Raw genomic sequence first — 19,900 nt, 5'->3', positions numbered from 1 at the left:
GGGAATGGTCCCCGGAGACCCCACTCATACAATGTGGCAAGGATATCATGTCGCCAAGTTGTGTCGAATGCTTTACGTAAGTGAAAAAAGAAGGCAACCAGGTGTTGCCATCTGGAAAAGGCTGTTCGGATGGCACACTCGATGAACAGAAGATTATCAGTGGTAGAGTGACCATGGAAGAAGCCGCCCTGACATGGAGCCAGCAAGCCACGTGACTCCAGGACCCAACCCAACTGCCGACATACCATACGTTTCAGCAGCTTACAAAGAACACTGGTGAGGCTGATGGGCCGATAGCTATCCACATCAAGCGGGGTTTTACCGTGTTTGAGCACTGGAATGATGGTGCTCTCCCGCCATTGCAATGGAAAGACGCCATCTGGCTGTGGATGCGCTCAGGCCCAGGAGCTATATCAGGACAATGTGCAAGGGCACTGAGGAGCTCCCACTCTGTAAATGGGGCGTTAGAGGATTCACTGCAGCGCGTAGTGAATGAGAGGAAATTCCCTTCCAGCCACCGTTTGAGTGTGCAAAAGGCTGGGGGTAATTCTCTGTCGCAGAGGCTCAAGCAAAGTGCTCTGCAATCGCGTTTGCATCAGTAGATAACACGCCATTTATGGTAACACTGGGGACACCTGTTGGGGCCTGGTACCCGACAAGACGTTTAATCTTTGCCCAGACTTGGGAAGGTGACATATGGCACCCAATGGTCGAGACATATCTCTCCCAACACTCCTGCTTCCGTTGTTTGATAAGGTAGCGAACACAGGCACGAAGCCGTTAAGAGGCTATGAGGTGCTCCAGGAAAGGTTGCCGCTGTAGAGCTCGCCGATGCTCCTTAATTGCTTCAGCAACTTCTGGTGACCACCAAGTGACCACCTTACGTCTCGGGCACCCTGAAGAGCCAGGGATCGCGTTTTCTGTCGCAGAAACAATTGTTGTAGTCACCTGCTCAACCATCACATCTGTTACCCTGTGGGGCAGATTCAATAGTGACAGCAGAGGCGGAAGTTTCCCAGTCCGCATTGTTAAAAGCCCATCTGGGCAGGCATCTGTGGGCCCAACACTGGGGCAGTGACACAAAGATGGGGAAGTAGTCACTACCACACAGGTTGTCATGTGCTCTCCAGTGGATAGATGGGGGAAGTCCTGGGCTGCAAAATGATAAATCAATGGCCAAGTAACTACCAACAGCCACACTGAAATGTGTGGCGGCCCCAGTGTTTGAGAGGCAGATGTCGAACTGAGACAGAAAAGTTTCGACATCTTTGTCTCGGCTAGTAAGGTTGGCACCACCCTAACAAGGGGTGGTTGTGGTCTTCCATCCAGAGACTGGTTTGATGCAGCTCTCCATGCTACTCTATCCTGTGCAAGCTTCTTCATCTCCCAGTACCTGCTGCAACCTACATCCTTCTGAATCTGTTAAGTGTATTCATCTCTTGGTCTCCCTCTACGATTTTTATCCTCCACACTGCCCTCCAACGCTAAATTATCCCTTGATGCCTCAGAACATGTCCTACCAACTGGTCCCTCCTCCTTGTCAAGTTGTGCCACAAACTCCTCTTCTCCCCAATTCTATTCAATACCTCTTCATTATTTATGTGATCTACCCATCTAATCTTCAGCATTCTTCTGTAGCACCACATTTCAGAAGTTTCTATTCTCTTCTTGTCCAAACTATTTATCGTCCATGTTTCACTTCCATACATGGCTACACTCCATACAAATACTTCCAGAAATGACTTCCTGACATTGAAATCTATACTCGATGTTAACAAATTTCTCTTCTTCAGAAACGCTTTCCTTGCCATCCTCTCTACTTCGACCATCATCAGTTATTTTGCTCCCCAAATAGCAAAACTCATTTACTACTTGAAGCGTCTCATTTCCTAATCTAATTCCCTCAGCATCACCCAATTTAATTCGACTTCATTCCATTATCCTCGTTTTGCTTTTGTTGATGTTCATCTTATGTCCTCCTTTCAAGACACGTCCATTCCATTCAACTGCTCTTCCAGGCCGTTTGCTGTCTGACAGAATTTCAATGTCATCGGCGAACCTCAAAATTTTTATTTCTTCTCCATGGATTTTAATACCTATTCCGAATTTTTCTTTTGTTTCCTTGACTGCTTGCTCAATATACAGATTCAATAGCATCGGGGAGAGGCTACAACCCTGTCTCACTCCCTTCCCAACTGCTGCTTCCCTTTCATGCCCCTCGACTCTTATAACTGCCATCTGCTTTCTGTACAAATTGTAAATAGCCTTTTGTTCCACCTCACACTCGATTATAGTCGCTATGGTTCCTGTAATATCCCTTATTGCCGCAGAAGACAGGGGTCCACATTGCCAGGAACCAGGTTTCCTGGAGGGCAATGCAGATAGCAGGTGTAAAGCTTAACAGTTACCGTAGCTCAGCCAGGCGGTGGAAAAAACAGCCGCAATTCCACTGGAGGATGACATCATGAGACTGGGAAGGCATGGAACATTCAATGAGGCAATTTATACTTCAGGGTCACCTGCTGCCACCAACGTTTTTCCTGAGCAGTCTATATCCATTTTGTCTCTGGGTCTGGCGAGATCTAGGTCCTCTGCAGACGCCAAAATCTCCATCCCCTCCACAGACGCAGAGCTTGTAGGTAGCAGTGATGTGGGTGCCGCTGCAAGTGTCTTTATCTTAGGGGTCTTCTTTTTGGATTTCTCTTGCTGCCCCTTGGGTGTCCCTGGCTGGGAGGTCTTCACTGAATCAGTCTCCGGGACTGAGGATGAGTGTGAAGCCCTACGACCAGCTGCTTTTGGGCTCTTCAGCCACTGGTGGGTGTCGTCTTTCCCACTATCAGAAACCTTGGAAGGGAGTGACCCAAGGGACCCCATCCTAGCGAAAGAAGCCGAAGGAGACTTATGATTCTCCAGCTTAAAAGTGGGGACAAACGTCCCTGATGTTTAGGGGGTGGGGGAGTGGGTGGTGTTAACTCCCGAAGTAGGTGGTGCAGGAGCATAAGGGAGGAAATGCCTCCCCCACCATCACGGGGGCAGGTGTAGTCTTCTGGCTCTGAGAGGTGACTTGGGTTGGCGGAGCTGATGGTGCCAGAACTGTTGTAGCGGCTGCGTAAGACGATGTCATATGCATAGGATGCAGGCGTTCAAATTTTCTCTTAGCCTCAGTGTAGGTCAGTCGGTCCAGGGTCTTTTACTCCATGATTTTCCTTTCTTTCTGGAAAATCCTGCAGTTTGGCGAGCAAGGCGAATGGTGCTCTCTTCAGTTGACGCAGATGGGAGGCAGGGCACATGGAGTATTTGGATGTGATGGGCGATCTCGGTATGTGACACTGGAAGTACAGTGGGAAGACACATAGCCAAACTTCCAGCACTTAAAGCACCGCATCAAGAGACGGATATAGGGTTTTACATCACAGTGGCAGACTATCACCTTGACCTTCTCGGGAAATATATCACCCTCAAAGACCAAGATGAAGGCAATGGTGGCAACCTCATTAACCCTCGGACCCCAGTGGACACATTGGACAAAATGTACATCTTGTCGCTCTAAATTGGCGCAAAGCTCATCGTCGGATTGCAAAAGAAGGTCCCTGTGAAATATGATACCCTACACCATATTTAAGCTCTTATGGGGGCATGATTGTTACAGGAATATCCTCCAGCTTGTCACAAACGAGTGACTCCTGTGACTGGGTAGACCCAGATCTAATTTTGGACAAGGCCGCCACCTCCCCAAACTTGTTCTTTAAATGCCTGACAAAAAAACTGAGACTTCATCATCATGAAAGATTCCCCATCAGCTTTTGAACATACAAGGTACTGCAGTAGTACAAGTTTATATGCCAGCTAGCTCCATAGACGAAGAGATTGAAGAAATGTATGATGCGATTAAAGAAATTATTCAGATAGTTAAGGGAAATGAAAATTTAATAGTTATGTGGTACTGGAATTAAAGGAAGAGAAGGAAAAGTAGTAGGTGAACACGGACTGCGGGTAAGGAAGCCACCTAGTAGAATTTTGCACAGAGCATAACTTAATCATAACTAACACTTGGTTTAAGAATCACAAAAGAAGGTTTTATACATGGAAGATATCAGATAGATTATATAACGGTAAGACAGATTTACGGACCAAGGTTTAAATTTTAAGACATTTCCAGAGTACAGATGTGGACTGACCACAATTTATTGGTTATGAACTGTTGATTAAAACAGAAGAAACTGCAAAAAATGTCGGAATTTAAGGAAATGGGACCTGGATAAACTGAAATAACCAGACGTAGCTTCACAGAGAGCATTAGGGAACTATTAACAAATACAGGGGAAAGAAATACAGTAGAACAAGAATGGGTAGCTTTGAGAGATGAAACAGTGAAGGCCGCAGTGGATTTAGTAGGTAAAAAGACAGGCTATTAGAAATCCTTGGGTAACAGAAGAGATATTGAGTTTAATAGATGAAAGGAGAAAATATAAAAATGTAGTAAATAAAGCAGGCGAAAAGGAACACAAACATCTTAGAAATGAGTGACAGGAAATGCAAAATGGCTAAGAAAGGAAGGCTGGAGGACAAATGTAAGGAGGTACAGGCATATATCCCTAGGGATAAGACAGTTACTGCTAACAGGAAAATCAAAGAGACCTTTGGAGAAAAGAGAATCACCCGTATGAATATCAAGAGCTCAGATGGAAAACCAGTCCTAAGCAAAGATGGGAAAGCAGAAAGATGGAAGGAGTATATACAGGGTCTATACAAGAGTGATGTACTTGAGGGCATTATTAAGGGAATGGAAGAGGACGTAGGTGAAGATGAAATAGGAGATATGATACTGTGTGAAGAATTTGACAGAGCACTGAAAGACGTAAGTCGAAACAAGGCCCCAGGAGTAGACAACATTCCATTAGAACTACTGACAGCCTTGGGACATCCAGCCACGACAAAACTCTACCATCTGGTGAGCAAGATGTACGAGACGTGCGAAATACCCTCAGACTTCAAGAAGAATATAATTCCAATCCCAAAGAAAGCAGGTGTTGACAGATGTGAAAATTACCGAACTATCAGTTTAATAAGTCACAGCTGCAAAATACTAACGCGAATTCTTTACAGACGAATGGGGAACTGGTAGATGCTGACCTCGGGGAAGATCAGTTTGGATTCCGTAGAATAGGGTGGGGGGAGAGAGGGGGAGAGAGAGAGGGCGGGGGGAGAGGGGGGAGAGGGGGGAGAGAGGGCGGGGGAGATAGGGGAGGGGGAGAGAGGGGGAGGCGGGCAAAGAGAGAGGGGGAGGGGGGCAAAGAGAGAGGGGGGAGGGGGGGGCAAAAGAGAGAGGGGGAGGGGGGAGATAGAGGGGGGAGATATAGAGAGAGAGGGGAGATATAGAGAGAGAGGGGGGAGATAGAGAGAGGGGGGGAGATAGAGAGAGAGGGGGGGGAGATAGAGAGAGAGGGGGGGAGATAGAACGAGAAAGAGAGGGCGGAGATAGAACGAGAAAGAGAGGGGGGAGATAGGGAGAGGGGGGGAGATAGAGAGAGAGGGGGGGAGATAGAGAGAGAGGGGGGGAGATAGAGAGAGAGGGGGGGAGATAGAGAGAGAGGGGGGGAGATAGAGAGAGAGGGGGGGGGAGATAGAGAGAGAGGGGGGGGAGATAGAGAGAGGGGGGGGAGATAGAGAGAGAGGGGGGGAGATAGAGAGAGAGGGGGGGGAGATAGAGAGAGAGGGGGGGAGATAGAGAGAGAGGGGGGGAGATAGAGAGAGAGGGGGGGAGATAGAGAGAGGGGGGGAGATAGAGAGAGAGGGGGAGATAGAGAGAGAGAGGGGAGATAGAGAGAGAGGGGGGGAGATAGAGAGAGAGAGGGGGAGATAGAGAGAGAGGGGGGGAGCTAGAGAGAGAGGGGGGGAGCTAGAGGGGGGAGATAGAGAGAGAGGGGGGAGAGAGGGGGGAGAGAGGGGGGAGAGAGGGGGAAGAGAGGGGGGGAAAGATCCAAGGAAGAGTGACACATTTTGCCACAGGATTGTTTAGTTTGTGCGAGATCACTAGAAAAATTCTCAACAAACTCCAATGCCTGACATTACAACAAGGTAAGCACTGTGCCTTGCTATTGAAATTTTAAGAGAGTATTTCCGGAAGAGTCTGACAACATATTACTTCCTCGTATGTAAGTCTTGTAAAATGACGGCAATGAGAAAATTCAAGAAATTAGAGCTAATACACAGGCTTTCCAATGATAATTCTCACACATTGTTCACAAATGGAACAAGTAAGTGGCCATCAGTATTCACTGCCATACACCATCAGGTACCTTGTGGAGTCTGATGTAGATGTGGAAGGCATTTTTCCCCACACGTGGGGGCAATACTGTGGACTGAAGGTGTACTTCATCATACACATTGCAATGAAATACACTCCTGGAAATTGAAATAAGAACACCGTGAATTCATTGTCCCAGGAAGGGGAAACTTTATTGACACATTCCTGGGGTCAGATACATCACATGATCACACTGACAGAACCACAGGCACATAGACACAGGCAACAGAGCATGCACAATGTCGGCACTAGTACAGTGTATATCCACCTTTCGCAGCAATGCAGGCTGCTATTCTCCCATGGAGACGATCGTAGAGATGCTGGATGTAGTCCTGTGGAACGGCTTACCATGCCATTTCCACCTGGCGCCTCAGTTGGACCAGCGTTCGTGCTGGACGTGCAGACCGCGTGAGACGATGCTTCATCCAGTCCCAAACATGCTCAATGGGGGACAGATCCGGAGATCTTGCTGGCCAGGGTATTTGACTTACACCTTCTAGAGCACGTTGGGTGGCACGGGATACATGCGGACGTGCATTGTCCTGTTGGAACAGCAAGTTCCCTTGCCGGTCTAGGAATGGTAGAACGATGGGTTCGATGACGGTTTGGATGTACCGTGCACTATTCAGTGTCCCCTCGACGATCACCAGTGGTGTACGGCCAGTGTAGGAGATCGCTCCCCACACCATGATGCCGGGTGTTGGCCCTGTGTGCCTCGGTCGTATGCAGTCCTGATTGTGGCGCTCACCTGCACGGCGCCAAACACGCATACGACCGTCATTGGCACCAAGGCAGAAGCGACTCTCATCGCTGAAGACGACACGTCTCCATTCGTCCCTCCATTCACGCCTGTCGCGACACCACTGGAGGCGGGCTGCACGATGTTGGGGCGTGAGCGGAAGACGGCCTAACGGTGTGCGGGACCGTAGCCCAGCTTCATGGAGACGGTTGCGAATGGTCCTCGCCGATACCCCAGGAGCAACAGTGTCCCTAATTTGCTGGGAAGTGGCGGTGCGGTCCCCTACGGCACTGTGTAGGATCCTACGGTCTTGGCTTGCATCCGTGCGTCGCTGCGGTCCGGTCCCAGGTCGACGGGCACGTGCACCTTCCGCTGACCACTGGCGACAACATCGATGTACTGTGGAGACCTCACACCCCACGTGTTGAGCAATTCGGCGGTACGTCCACCCGGCCTCCCGCATGCCCACTATACGCCCTCGCTCAAAGTCCGTCAACTGCACATACGGTTCACGTCCACACTGTCGTGGCATGCTACCAGTGTTAAAGACTGCGATGGAGCTCCGTATGCCACGGCAAACTGGCTGACACTGACGGCGGCGGTGCACAAATGCTGCGCAGCTAGCGCCATTCGACGGCCAACACCGCGGTTCCTGGTGTGTCCGCTGTGCCGTGCGTGTGATCATTGCTTGTACAGCCCTCTCGCAGTGTCCGGAGCAAGTATGGTGGGTCTGACACACCGGTGTCAATGTGTTCTTTTTTCCATTTCCAGGAGTGTACTTGTAGAAACAACTTTGTACATTGACTGTCACAAGCAAAGAGAGGGATGACCAAGGATGAAAAACTGGAATTGGTGTATCAGGTGGTGTTATGTACCAGTATAATGATAATAGCTACTGATTAAATCAGTATCTTCTCCACACAAAAGTTCCACTCATGTGGATTAATGTCTTTATACAGTTGTGAGGAGTTCTTCAATGCTTCCATCACATTTGTTACATTCCATATGGCAAATCCTTCTATATTACAAGTGATTCATTAACCACTCCACGTAACAAGAGGAATTGCTCGACAATTTCTCCACTGCATTTCAGAACGAGTATCTTTGGAAATAATGGTAGCTCTTTTTAAGTCCTTACGTGACAATCTCCCATCTCAATATCATTCCCGAAAAGTCAAAGACCTCTTCTTAACCCATCAAATCTTAATTTTTTGCATTTATTTCAGCTTGATTTTATATTATACTCTTCATGATATTACTAAACTTAAGTGTTTATATTCTCTAATGTATTAATTTCACTTGTCATGTAAAAAATTTCTGTGTGTGGACTGTACAATATAATTTGTGTATAGGTGTTAGAAGAATCTTTATGCACATTATTTTGCCAGTTAAGAAAATGAATAAATAAAAAAACAACACCTATAAGAGGGCTGTGTTTTATTTACATGCTAAAAGCATCATACTATGGCAAATATATGAAATATGTAAAACATTTTTGTGGCTAACAAAAACAAACAAACAAAATTAGAAGTTTTGAGCCAATTAATGAAGGGACTGTGTTAACACACTTTTGGATGTTTTGCTAAAAATTAAAGTGTTACAGCGATGTATCAGAAGATTACACACGTAACACTACACTGTTTGTGTAAGAATCTGCTGATCTCTCTCTCTCTCTCTCTCTCTCTCTCTCTCTCTCACACACACACACACACACACACACACACACACACACACACACACACACACCCCCCAGCAGCTAGCATAAATTTATACATGGTGTGCTATCTATGTTTCACTTCACTTCACTTCTTCAAGCTTCATTGAATTTTTCCCTTGTTTGCTGTGTAAGCAGCTCAATACACCAAACAAAAGCACAAAATCTGATTATATATACATACATTGTAGTAACTGCCTTTACAAAAGGAAGAATAACATCCATCAGCTTTACGAAAGACAGGGAAGGTTTCCCTAAGAAAATCTGAAGAGATGGATGCATTGCCTTAGTGAAGGCAACCATCCAAGGGTGATAACTCCTAAAGAAAACAAGCAGCCTTGCCACCTTGCTACCCTGGTTACATGCCAGTATCCTCTAACAGGGAAATTTTATGAGTAATACTAGTCATAATTTAAAGGAAAAAAAAAAAGCACAAAAAGCAAGTTGGACACACAAATTGAAGACTATCTTGGCATTCAACAGAAACAAATAACTTGTAATTGACAGTGTATACAAAATGGCTACTTAAAATGTCCACAGTTTAGAAGTTAAAGAAGCAGAAGCAGAACCGAAAAATGAACTAAATTCACAAAATATTGACTTTGCCATCTTAACTATCTTAACAGAAACCAGAAGAAAATCAAGAGGTTATACTATAATAAACAGGTATTCTATGACCTATAGTGGAGTCCCTGAAAAGTAGAGAGCCTGTGTCAGAGGTGTTCTGTGGAAGATCTTCCTCAACGATGGACAATTGTGGTCAGAATGAAGAACCAAAAGGTTACCTATCAGTAGCTGGAGAGGATGGGACAAAAACTCTGAAGAATTATACAATATTTTGCAAATAACCCTATTATAACAGTATGGGATCTACACGCAACAGAGGGTAACAATTCTGTGGCAAATGTTACTGGTTCTGAAGTGAAAAATGTAATAAGTCATAAAGGACACCACACTGAGGATGTTAAGAATAACAAACACTTTCTGCAGGCATAAATATATCTACAAATACAACTGGTCAGCCAGAGACTCTGCCACAACTATGGATAGCATAATAACAAATAAGAATGCTTGGCCTCTAAAGTGTGCAAGACAGGAGTGCTGAGAGGTCCAGATGTCTCTTCAAACCATTTCTTGCTAATCTCAAAAATAAAATTACTTACAACATTTAAAATAAATTTAGTCCAGAAAGAGATCATCATTTTACTATATCACAAAATTCTTAAAGAGTAAATAGGTTTACATTTAAATTGTATAACATCGACTAGGAATCTAATTATATAAATGGAGCACTAATTAAAAACAACAACAGAAGCACTCAGTTCAAGAATGAAGTTTTTTCAGAAGGGGTCTAAGGTACTGGGATGATGAAATATACAGTCTACTTGAAGATAAGAAAAAATGTGTATGCAAAATTCCTCAGATGATCAAAACCTCAGATTGTAAAAGAAAACCAGCTACATTGCAAAGTAAAGTCAGCCAAGTTAAAAACCATAGTTAGGAGAAATATATTACAGATATTGACCATATCAGAGGAAGAGAAGGCAAAGTGTACAAATAATGAAACATTTAAACAAAGGAAGTAAGGACAATTTATAAATAAACACCATATCTAAAACTAACTGTTTACAATGCTACAAAATTGCTGGACATATGTACGAGATGCTCAGGTGGTACTGGCTGAAGGAAATAGGTAATTAAAACTTAATAATGCTGAGGCACTACAGGATGAAGTAACTTCTAGCAAGAACAGAAAGATTCCCAGATGCAACGAAATCAAGAAGAACTGTTAAAATTTGCACCAAATACTCCAAAAGTAAGGAAACTATTTATGAACACATGCTGTCAAAGTAGTTACACATCTGAAGAATGGAATGTAGCTCAGATATGCCTAATTTAGAAGAAAGGAAATAGACATGAATGTCAGAACTACAGAGGTATTAGCCTTCTAAATGTGTTTTATAAATTGTATGCTAGAATTTTAGCAAAATGGCTATTGCCAATTGCTGAAACTTTATCAAATGTACAACATGGTTTTTGCACAGACAGTATCTTCACTATTACGACTAATACAAAAAAATCACGAATTCAATTTACCAACCTTTCTTGCCTTCATCGATTATGATAAGGTGTTTGATAATGTACACTGAAAAACTGCAGCAAATTTTAAGAAACAGATTAATCTGATCCCATAAGAGTTGTGCAGGATTTATATGTGAATAACAAAATATAAATAAAAGATAATTGGCAGCAGACACAATAGGGCTGAAAGAAATCAAGATCAACAATGTAACCAAAACTTGGGTACTGACAAACATTTTAAAATTAATGATGTAGACTGAAGAAAACTTTCTCAGGTTTCCAGCCATGTCAAGTGATTAAAATTACACGAGCTTTGAGCAAAGCACTCCTTGGTCACTGTCAAGTGACATGACTGCCAGCAGGCTGCAACGTCACTTGTGCTCATGACATTACCATATAAGGGCATACATTGTCTCGGCATTCAATATGCCCGCTTCAACGGTGCAATCGCTGGATCCTACACTGTGCTGAACTGTACCCCGCTGTTTCCTTTTAGGGTGTTATCAGTGATTTTTATTTCAATGGGTTCTTTGATCATACAGTCACACAAGGATTTAGCGAGAGTCATGATGGACATTTCAAAAATTTCATCCAGTGACCTTTATCTAAAGCATGCGCAGATTTCTCAGGCTAGCATATGCAATAGAACCTCGTGCTCCTTCCCATGTTGTTCTGCGTGCATACTACTTGGCTGACATAAGACAGGCCACACTTGCAATGTTTCTTGTAGACCATAGGTGTTCTGAGACCTCATGTGTCTTTAACTGGTCTCAGTTACAGATGGTGGTTTTTTTTTTTTTCCAGAGGCATGAAGATTGATTTGACCTCTTGTCTTTTCAGCAGGCAGCTTATCTTGCCTGACATGAACCCACACGATGGCAAGAAAGCAAGTTTCTTTTCCTGCTGCTCATTGGTGGTCTTATTATGATTCTTGCTAGAAACCATTTCATTTACTTGATGAACATCAGAGCCGTTGTTCCAGAAGAGATTGGGACAGGGTATCAGCATCTGATATAATTCTTGCAAGATACACCAATGTTTTTAAGACAGCACACTTCTGTGCCGGGTGATGATGGCTGATGCTGTGCAAGTGCTGTGCAAGATCAGTGTTGGTGAGTTTTCTGTAGAGTCTGTGGCCAGACATCCATTTCGTTTGCATCAGACAAGGATGTCAGTCAAGGGCAATGCATTGTCTAATGTTGGCAGCTCCTATTTTTTTTTTTGCTGCCAATACAGGCCAAAGACAGAAATGGAAAAAAAGCATACTTTAATGAGAACACACCAGATGACATCAGCTGACAATGCTGACTGGATGTTTTTTCAGTATATGTTTCCAGATTTCAGGAACCATTGTGACACATGTAAAAGAGAACTGAAAGCTGCATTCCTGTTACTTCTGAATGGCAGCTGGACAAAGCCAAGGAGGACACACAGGGATTTTCCTTTTCATCATGGACAGCTTCTACTTCTTCTAAAAGTAGTCTACTACTACACCGCCCACTGCTACATCATTGATGGTTACAGACCTCATTTCAAATTCAGCAACATTTCTTCTGAATACTCCTAAAACTGAATCATATACTACTGCGCAAAACTGATAGCTGTAAAAATACTATCACAGCTTCATCAAATCATTATTTATGTATGTACCATACAGAGTAAAATACCATACTAGGTGGTTTTACTACACAAACTCTTTAAGGCGGTATTTTTGAAGTCATTCATGCAGTTTGGCGAACTTACCGTATTGTAATGAGTTGCTTCTAGACAGGAGAAATAGCAAGAAGAAAATTTGTATCTTGCTTTGTCAGAGTAGCAGATAGTAGTTGCTACAAAAAGTGGAATCTGTCTAGACTATTTCAGTATAATTTGTGGACACTGTGCATGTTCAAGAACTCATGAGAAACCACTGCTGAACAATGTCTGGCACATGCAGAGTTATACAAGTGCACCCAATAACTAACTAACTTTTCTTTTTCATTTTCTTGAGCTTTAAATAAAGACACACCATAATAATTTCCTTTCAGAAGACTGAAACAAACAAACATGATCTGTATTGTTTTGTTGCTTGACATGTGCTGAGTCAACATGCATTGTATAACATATCTTATCTCTCGTCATTTCAGTAGGGACATGGGTGTGGCACCAGTGAGTGTTGCATTGTGTGACTTATTGTCATGTATCATATCTCATCTCTGTGTGAACCCTGCCTTACAGTTCACCAAACAAAATAAGTGTGTAGTGTGTGATTGTCCTAAAGCACTTTCGAAATTCATGTCTCATAAATGCAAAGGAAAAAAAGAGATACAAATCTAGGAAATAACAGGCTGATCAGATAGGAAGTCAGAAATGTAGATTATGAGAATTTATTTTAGAGATCTTTACCAGATTAAATCAAGCAAAAAAGTTAAACGTCTCAGAAAATGAAGGTAACCAAAACTCCAAAATTGAAAGGAGCAATTTAAGGTGATTCTTACAGACACATTAAAATGTGTTTACAGGTACAGAGAACAAAAGGAATGGGAAGGGAGAGAGTTTTAAGCAAACGACAATATGAACATGATAGAATTTGGAAATATCTTAATGAGGCTGAGAAACAACAAAAGAAAAAGCAGGAAATGGTATTGGGTCGACAACACAGGAACTAACACAGATAAAATTCTCTGAGACCTGAAGACTACAAGTATTTATTTAGTTGAAATTATGAATCTGAAAAACAGTTGGTTAGTAACAAAAAGAATCATATTTCAGAAGTAAAGCCAAATTCATTATTCTTTGTTAACCTTTGATAAATTACAGTAGACTACATTTAATCATTAAATGACCAATTGTAGCAAATTGGTTTTACTGAAAAATTCTTAAGGTTTAATGCTACTTGCTCACCATGATGAAGTGTGAAATGCTGTTTGAGTGGGACTTGTTTACAGCTAGGGGTGATTTGTGTACCACACAAAATTCCAGTTTTGCAAATAAGATGCCAAAGCATATACAGTCAAAAGCCCTGATGAGGTTGCGAAACGTAACAGATAGCAAATCTGTTGGAGAGGAGATCATGCTGTTCGAAGATGGCCTAAGTGGTTGTGTGTAAGTAACTCAAGAGACTTGGGAGATGACTTTAACAGTGGCTTTGGTGCATACACTTGTAACCTTTTTTAAGGGAAACTCCAGATTAAATTTATTAAAAATAATGATATAGGTTGACAGATGTTTATTTTTTTTTATTATGTAATTTGAGAATCAATAACAATCCACGCTACTTCAACAGTATGGATCTACAACTATTCCTCTTTTTCTTCTTACAAATGTACTAGGTTTACTGTTGATCAGTATGTGACACTGTTCACACCAAAATGTTGAGAGTAATGATTCATGATCTGCAAGGCTGCCATAAGAACGTTGGACTTCATACGCCTCTCAAAAAATTAGCATTATTATTATGCAAGTAAGTGATATTCTGTATGGGGCTGTAGTTCATACAGTATAAATTCAGTGATTGAACCTCCAATGAACTATGGACCTTGGTATGGTAGGATGGCTTGCATATATCAATGAGTAATGGTGTAAAACTCTGTCACAGTCCACAGCTGTAACCAGGCTACATTAACTGCCAGCAGCCACAGGCGGAGAACTGTCGGTGGGGTAATGCTTCGCTGTCGGGAAAATTTCATATCCACCTCCAACAGAGTGACGACACCCACACCTAGAACACTCGCCCCGTTTGAGATGTTTGGACGCAACCCAGAAAAATCGCTTTTTTGTAACGGACAGTTCTGGACAACAGAAAGTAAACTTCACAGGACCAGCCCATCATCATTGAACAGCCAGGCAGTAAAATGATGTCCAGTCCATTGTGGCCAGCATTTTACTTACGATGCTGGTCCCTGGGACATGAACCATCAACCACTGGCTGACTGCCTGGGGTCCTGGCAGCCAGCTGCTCCACCGCTGCCACACAGTCTGAGACACACAGAGAGGTCCAGCCAGCTCGGTGCCAATGGTGCCAACCCTGTAGGGTCCATATTCAACACCTAGGACAGTCTTGCTGCCCATTCCGAGCCACTGGTCATCACCCTGCCATCCTGATGCAGCAAGCATTGCCTACCACCAAACACAAATAGCAGAAGGCTTTATGCTGCCATGCTTAAACACCTGAACTGGTGCGCCCATGCCAGCATGCTCATGTTTTAAGGTCATCGCCCACTGCCTGCTGCAGACACTCTGCTTTACATTTGTTTACAAGTGCTAATAAAGAGTCTCGGCTACAAGTTCACTGTCTACATTGTCTGCAACTGCAGTAGGGAGCCACTCACCCACACATTCCTAAGAACACCCTTTACATTTGGTGTCAAAAAAACTGCTGGGAGGCTGTAATGGTGGCCCAACAGAGGGCAGGAATGAAGAGGATGCAGCAGCGCAAGAATTCAAGTAAGTGCCACCTAATTTTTTTGGACGTATCTGGTCGTGTTTTTTTCCTTTCTTTTCCATTTGGGTTTATTGCACACTTGTGCTGATGGACGTACTTAGTACTACCACCACAAGAGCGACAACCCAGGAGATGATTCAGCATCTGCAGAATGAAGTAGCTCAGTTTCAGGCTGATAATGAAGCTCTGCATGTGGAAATAGTTTGTTTAGAGGGTGAAAGAAGGGAACAGTCAGTTTCTCTCGCCTCTCCGCCCATTGTTGATGTCAGTACTGCCTCATTGGTAGCTCCATTTTCTGGTAAATCTGAGGAAGATGTTTGTGTCTTTTTTGATAGTTTGCAAACAGCTGTGAAATTAGGAAACTTGAGTAGCAAGCAGTTGTTGAGTGTGGCTCATTTAAAATTAGTAGGGGATGCTAGAACATACATAATACATTATGAGAAGTTGCAGGACGCTGTTCTTCTCTGGCTTACGGGAAGGGTTAGTCTATCATTACAGAAAAAAGAACATGACTAGGTCTCCTCAGGAACAGCTTATGATACAAAAAAAAAAAGAAAGGGAATTGGTAGAAAGTTTTGTAAACCATATCAGGAAAATTCAAAACGATAGATATGAATTGACAGGTGATGATCTTGCCAATAAGTTCTCTTTGCAGGAAATGAGACAATGAGCACTTGATGCATTTTTACAGGGTCTACCGGCTGAAATGTCACAGAAAGTAAGCATGGAATTCCTGAAAACATCAAACAAGATGGTAGCAACTGCAGCAGCTTTGGTTGAAATTGACAGCATCTGGTACCAGGTTGAAAAGATGAATAAAAAAGCTCTAGAATGGTTGGAAGGCACTCACAACAGAAATACAAAATTGCATAAGTACCATGTTGAGTTGGTAATGTTATCTAACCCTTACACGCTGAAGGGAGAAACTATGGAGTTCATTTTGTGTTACCAAGGACATTATCATGAAGCTGAGATAACACCTCTAGTCACAGTCAAACTAAAATTTCCGACCTGAAATAGTGGCACACATATTAAGAATTTGTCTGTTTCAGGGTGAACTGGGAGCCACAGCCTAAATTACCAATAGCTCCTTCCAAAAATGGAAGAAGCAGTTTAAAGAAAATATGAGAAAGGTAAACCTAAGCAAATGAAGCAAGATGTACCTACAGTTGCTAACACGCATTCATATTCTTTAAGACCACAAAGTGGCCTTGCAAGCTAATTTTTGAAACGTGAATGGAACATTAATATGTCTAATTTATCTTAGAAGCAAAACATTAATGTTATACGATGCAGTATGTTTATTGTTTCGGTACATAGGTTTTTATTACAGTAGTAGTAGTAGTAGTAGTAGTAGTAGTAGTAGTTCGGTCTTGCAACAGGTTGTAGATTGGCCGTAAATGATAGCGAGAGTATGTACCATGATCAGCCAGAACATTATGACCACCGACATTCTATCAATATGAACCTGTCCAGGTGATAGCAGCATCACCTTGCAAGTAGTGACTGCTAGTCAGACACACACTAGATGCATGTAGTATAAGTGAGCGTGCTGTCTGTGTGTAGAATGGGGAAGGTGCATTATCTATCCGAGTTTGACTGAGTGCAGATTGTGATGGCCAGGAAGTTCTTATGAGCATTTCAGAAACTGCACGACTTGTCAGGTGTTCGAGGAATGCTGTGGTGAATGTCTTCAACACGTAGCAAAATGCAAGTTGAAACCATGTCCAAATGTCGTGGGGTTGGACTGCCACCACTCATTACAGATGTTTGACCTCGTCAGCTGGGCAGACTGGTAACACAGGACAGGCGGCGAACAGTGGCAAACTAACATCAGACTTTACTGCTGGGCAGAGTACAAATATATGCACCACACACTTCTAACAATGGGCCTCTGCAGCTGACAACCCACGCATGTGCCAATGTTAACACCACAACATCGAGAACTATGAATGAAATGAGCACATGATTATCCGCACTTCATCATGCCGATGGGAGGGCGCAAATCCCTCATCTTTCAGGGAAACAGCTCCTTGACACTGTACTGCAGGATGGAGACAAGCTGGCAGCAGCTCCATTATGCTCTGAGGAACATTCATGTGGGCATCCATGGGTCCAGTGGACCTCATGCAAAGTAGCAAGATGGCCAAGTAATATCATACACTGGTTGCAAACCACATATACCCCTTCATGACGATCAAGTTTCCCCAAAAGCAGTATATTTTTCAGCAAGACAATGCGCCATGTCACAAGGCCAAGGGTGTGACGAACTAGTTCGAGCAGCACAGTGGTGAATCCGAATTGATGTGCTGGCCCTCCAACCTGCCAGATTTGAACCCGATCGAATCCATCTGGGATGTGACAAAGTGACGTCAGAGCTCATTGACCCCTCACAGCAATTTATGGAAATTAGACGACTTATCTGTTGCAGGTGTAGTGCCAACTCCCTTCATCGACCTACCAAGGTCTCACTGCTTCCATTCCATCATGTGTTGCCACTGTCATCCATGCCAAAGGCGACTATTAGATAGGTGGTCGCAATATTCTGGCTGACCATTGTGTATGTGACACACTTTGGTGTTTAATGTTAAGGTTAAAGATTCTTTGTAACATATGTTTGCTACTTCTTTTTAGGCATTTAAGATGATGGGGTATTTGACAAAGTAGGGACATCACTGTCTGCCCTCATAAAATGGAAACAAAAAGTCTCTGAATCGCGCTACTCTGTCTCTCTCCGAGATCCTTGCGACTGAGTGTCCCATGTTCGTGCTTACAAATAAAGCCGAATTCTTTCAAAAGAAATGATCACACTGGCTTTTTTAAGTACCAAAACTGGCAGTCGCTATTTGCATCTGCTACGAACCAGGTCATTTCGGCAGTGCACAGCAAATAGAACTGAGGAGCAGGGGTTGTCAATAAATGGCACACAAAGTAACTCTTCAGGACCCTCTTTCCAGTTACCCACCACTATCACCAGAACAACTGCCCTTAACACCCACTACCTATTAACACACATACCAAACATATCTTTTGAAACCTTGCCTAAGGAGAGCTTAAGTTACTTAAATGACATGCTAGACCTCGCCCTTCTTGCTTCCCTGGATCAGATGATAGCTGCACAAAATGCTGGTGTGACGATGGAGCACCTGCTCAACCATCTAAAAATTTCAGACAGGACAATGCCACCATGTAATTCCAATATTATTGTTATTATTATTTCTTTCTTGTCTCAGACGTTATGTCTGGTTAAAAATGGAAGGTGACGCGGACCTTGATCAAGCGTGACTTCCTTTTAACTGTACGGTATATGTTACATTGCATTTAGGAACTTTCGGGTAACTGAACAAGTGTCAATAATTACAGATTTCTGTAGTTGTATATATAAGTTTGGATGTAGCTGTATTGCATTGATGTACTGGTGGATATTGTGTGGTATGACTCCTGTAGTTTATAGTATAATTGGTATAATGTCAACTTTATCCTGATGCCACATGTCCTTGACTTCCTCAGCCAGTTGGATGTATTTTTCAATTTTTCTCCTGTTTTCTTTTGTATATTTGTTGTATTGGGTATGGATATTTCGATTAGTTGTGTTAATTTCTTCTTTTTATTGGTGAGTATGATGTAAGGTTTGTTATGTGGTGTTGTTTTATCTGTTATAATGGTTCTGTTCCAGTATAATTTGTATTCATCATTCTCCAGTACATTTTGTGGTGCATACTTGTATGTGGGAACATGTTGTTTTATAAGTTTATGTTGTAAGGCAAGCTGTTGATGTATTATTTTTGCTACATTGTCATGTCTTCTGGGGTATTCTGTATTTGCTAGTATTGTACATCCGCTTGTATGTGATCTACTGTTTCTATTTGTTGTTTGCAAAGTCTGCAATTATCTGTTGTGTTCGATGCGTCTTGATCGATGATACGGGTGCTTGCCATGTAGTGTTTTCTTTTTCCAATTTACTTTCTTCGTATCTGTTGATATGTGATCTAAAGGGTTGTAGAAGTGGTTATGAAATTGCAGTGGTGTAGCCGATGTATTTATATGAGTGATTGCTTTGTGTATTTTGCTAGTTTCTGCTCGTTCTATAAAGAATTTTCTAAAATTGTCTACCTGTCCATAATGTAGGTTTTTTATGTCGATAAATCCCCTTCCTCCTTCCTTTCTGCTTAATGTGAATCTTTCAGTTGCTGAATGTATGTGATGTATTCTATATTTGTGGCATTGTGATCGTGTAAGTGTATTGAGTGCTTCTAGGTCTGTGTTACTCCATTTCATTACTCCAAATGAGTAGGTCAATATTGGTATAGCATAAGTATTTATAGCTTTTGTCTTGTTTCTTGCTGTCAATTCTGTTTTCAGTATTTTTGTTAGTCTTTGTCTATATTTTTCTTTTAGTTCTTCTTTAATATTTGTATCATCTATTCCTATTTTTTGTCTGTATCCTAGATATTTATAGGCATCTGTTTTTTCCATGCTTCTATGAAGTCGCTGTGGTTATCCAATATGTAATCTTCTTGTTTAGTGCGTTTTCCCTTGACTATGCTATTTTTCTTACATTTGTCTATTCCAAAAGCCATATTTATATCATTGCTGAATACTTCTGTTATCTTTAGTAATTGGTTGAGTTGTTGC

Source organism: Schistocerca nitens, chromosome 7 (assembly GCF_023898315.1).
Source record: "Schistocerca nitens isolate TAMUIC-IGC-003100 chromosome 7, iqSchNite1.1, whole genome shotgun sequence".
NCBI lineage: Eukaryota > Metazoa > Arthropoda > Insecta > Orthoptera > Acrididae > Schistocerca > Schistocerca nitens.
Note: the sequence above shows the minus strand (reverse complement) of the source record.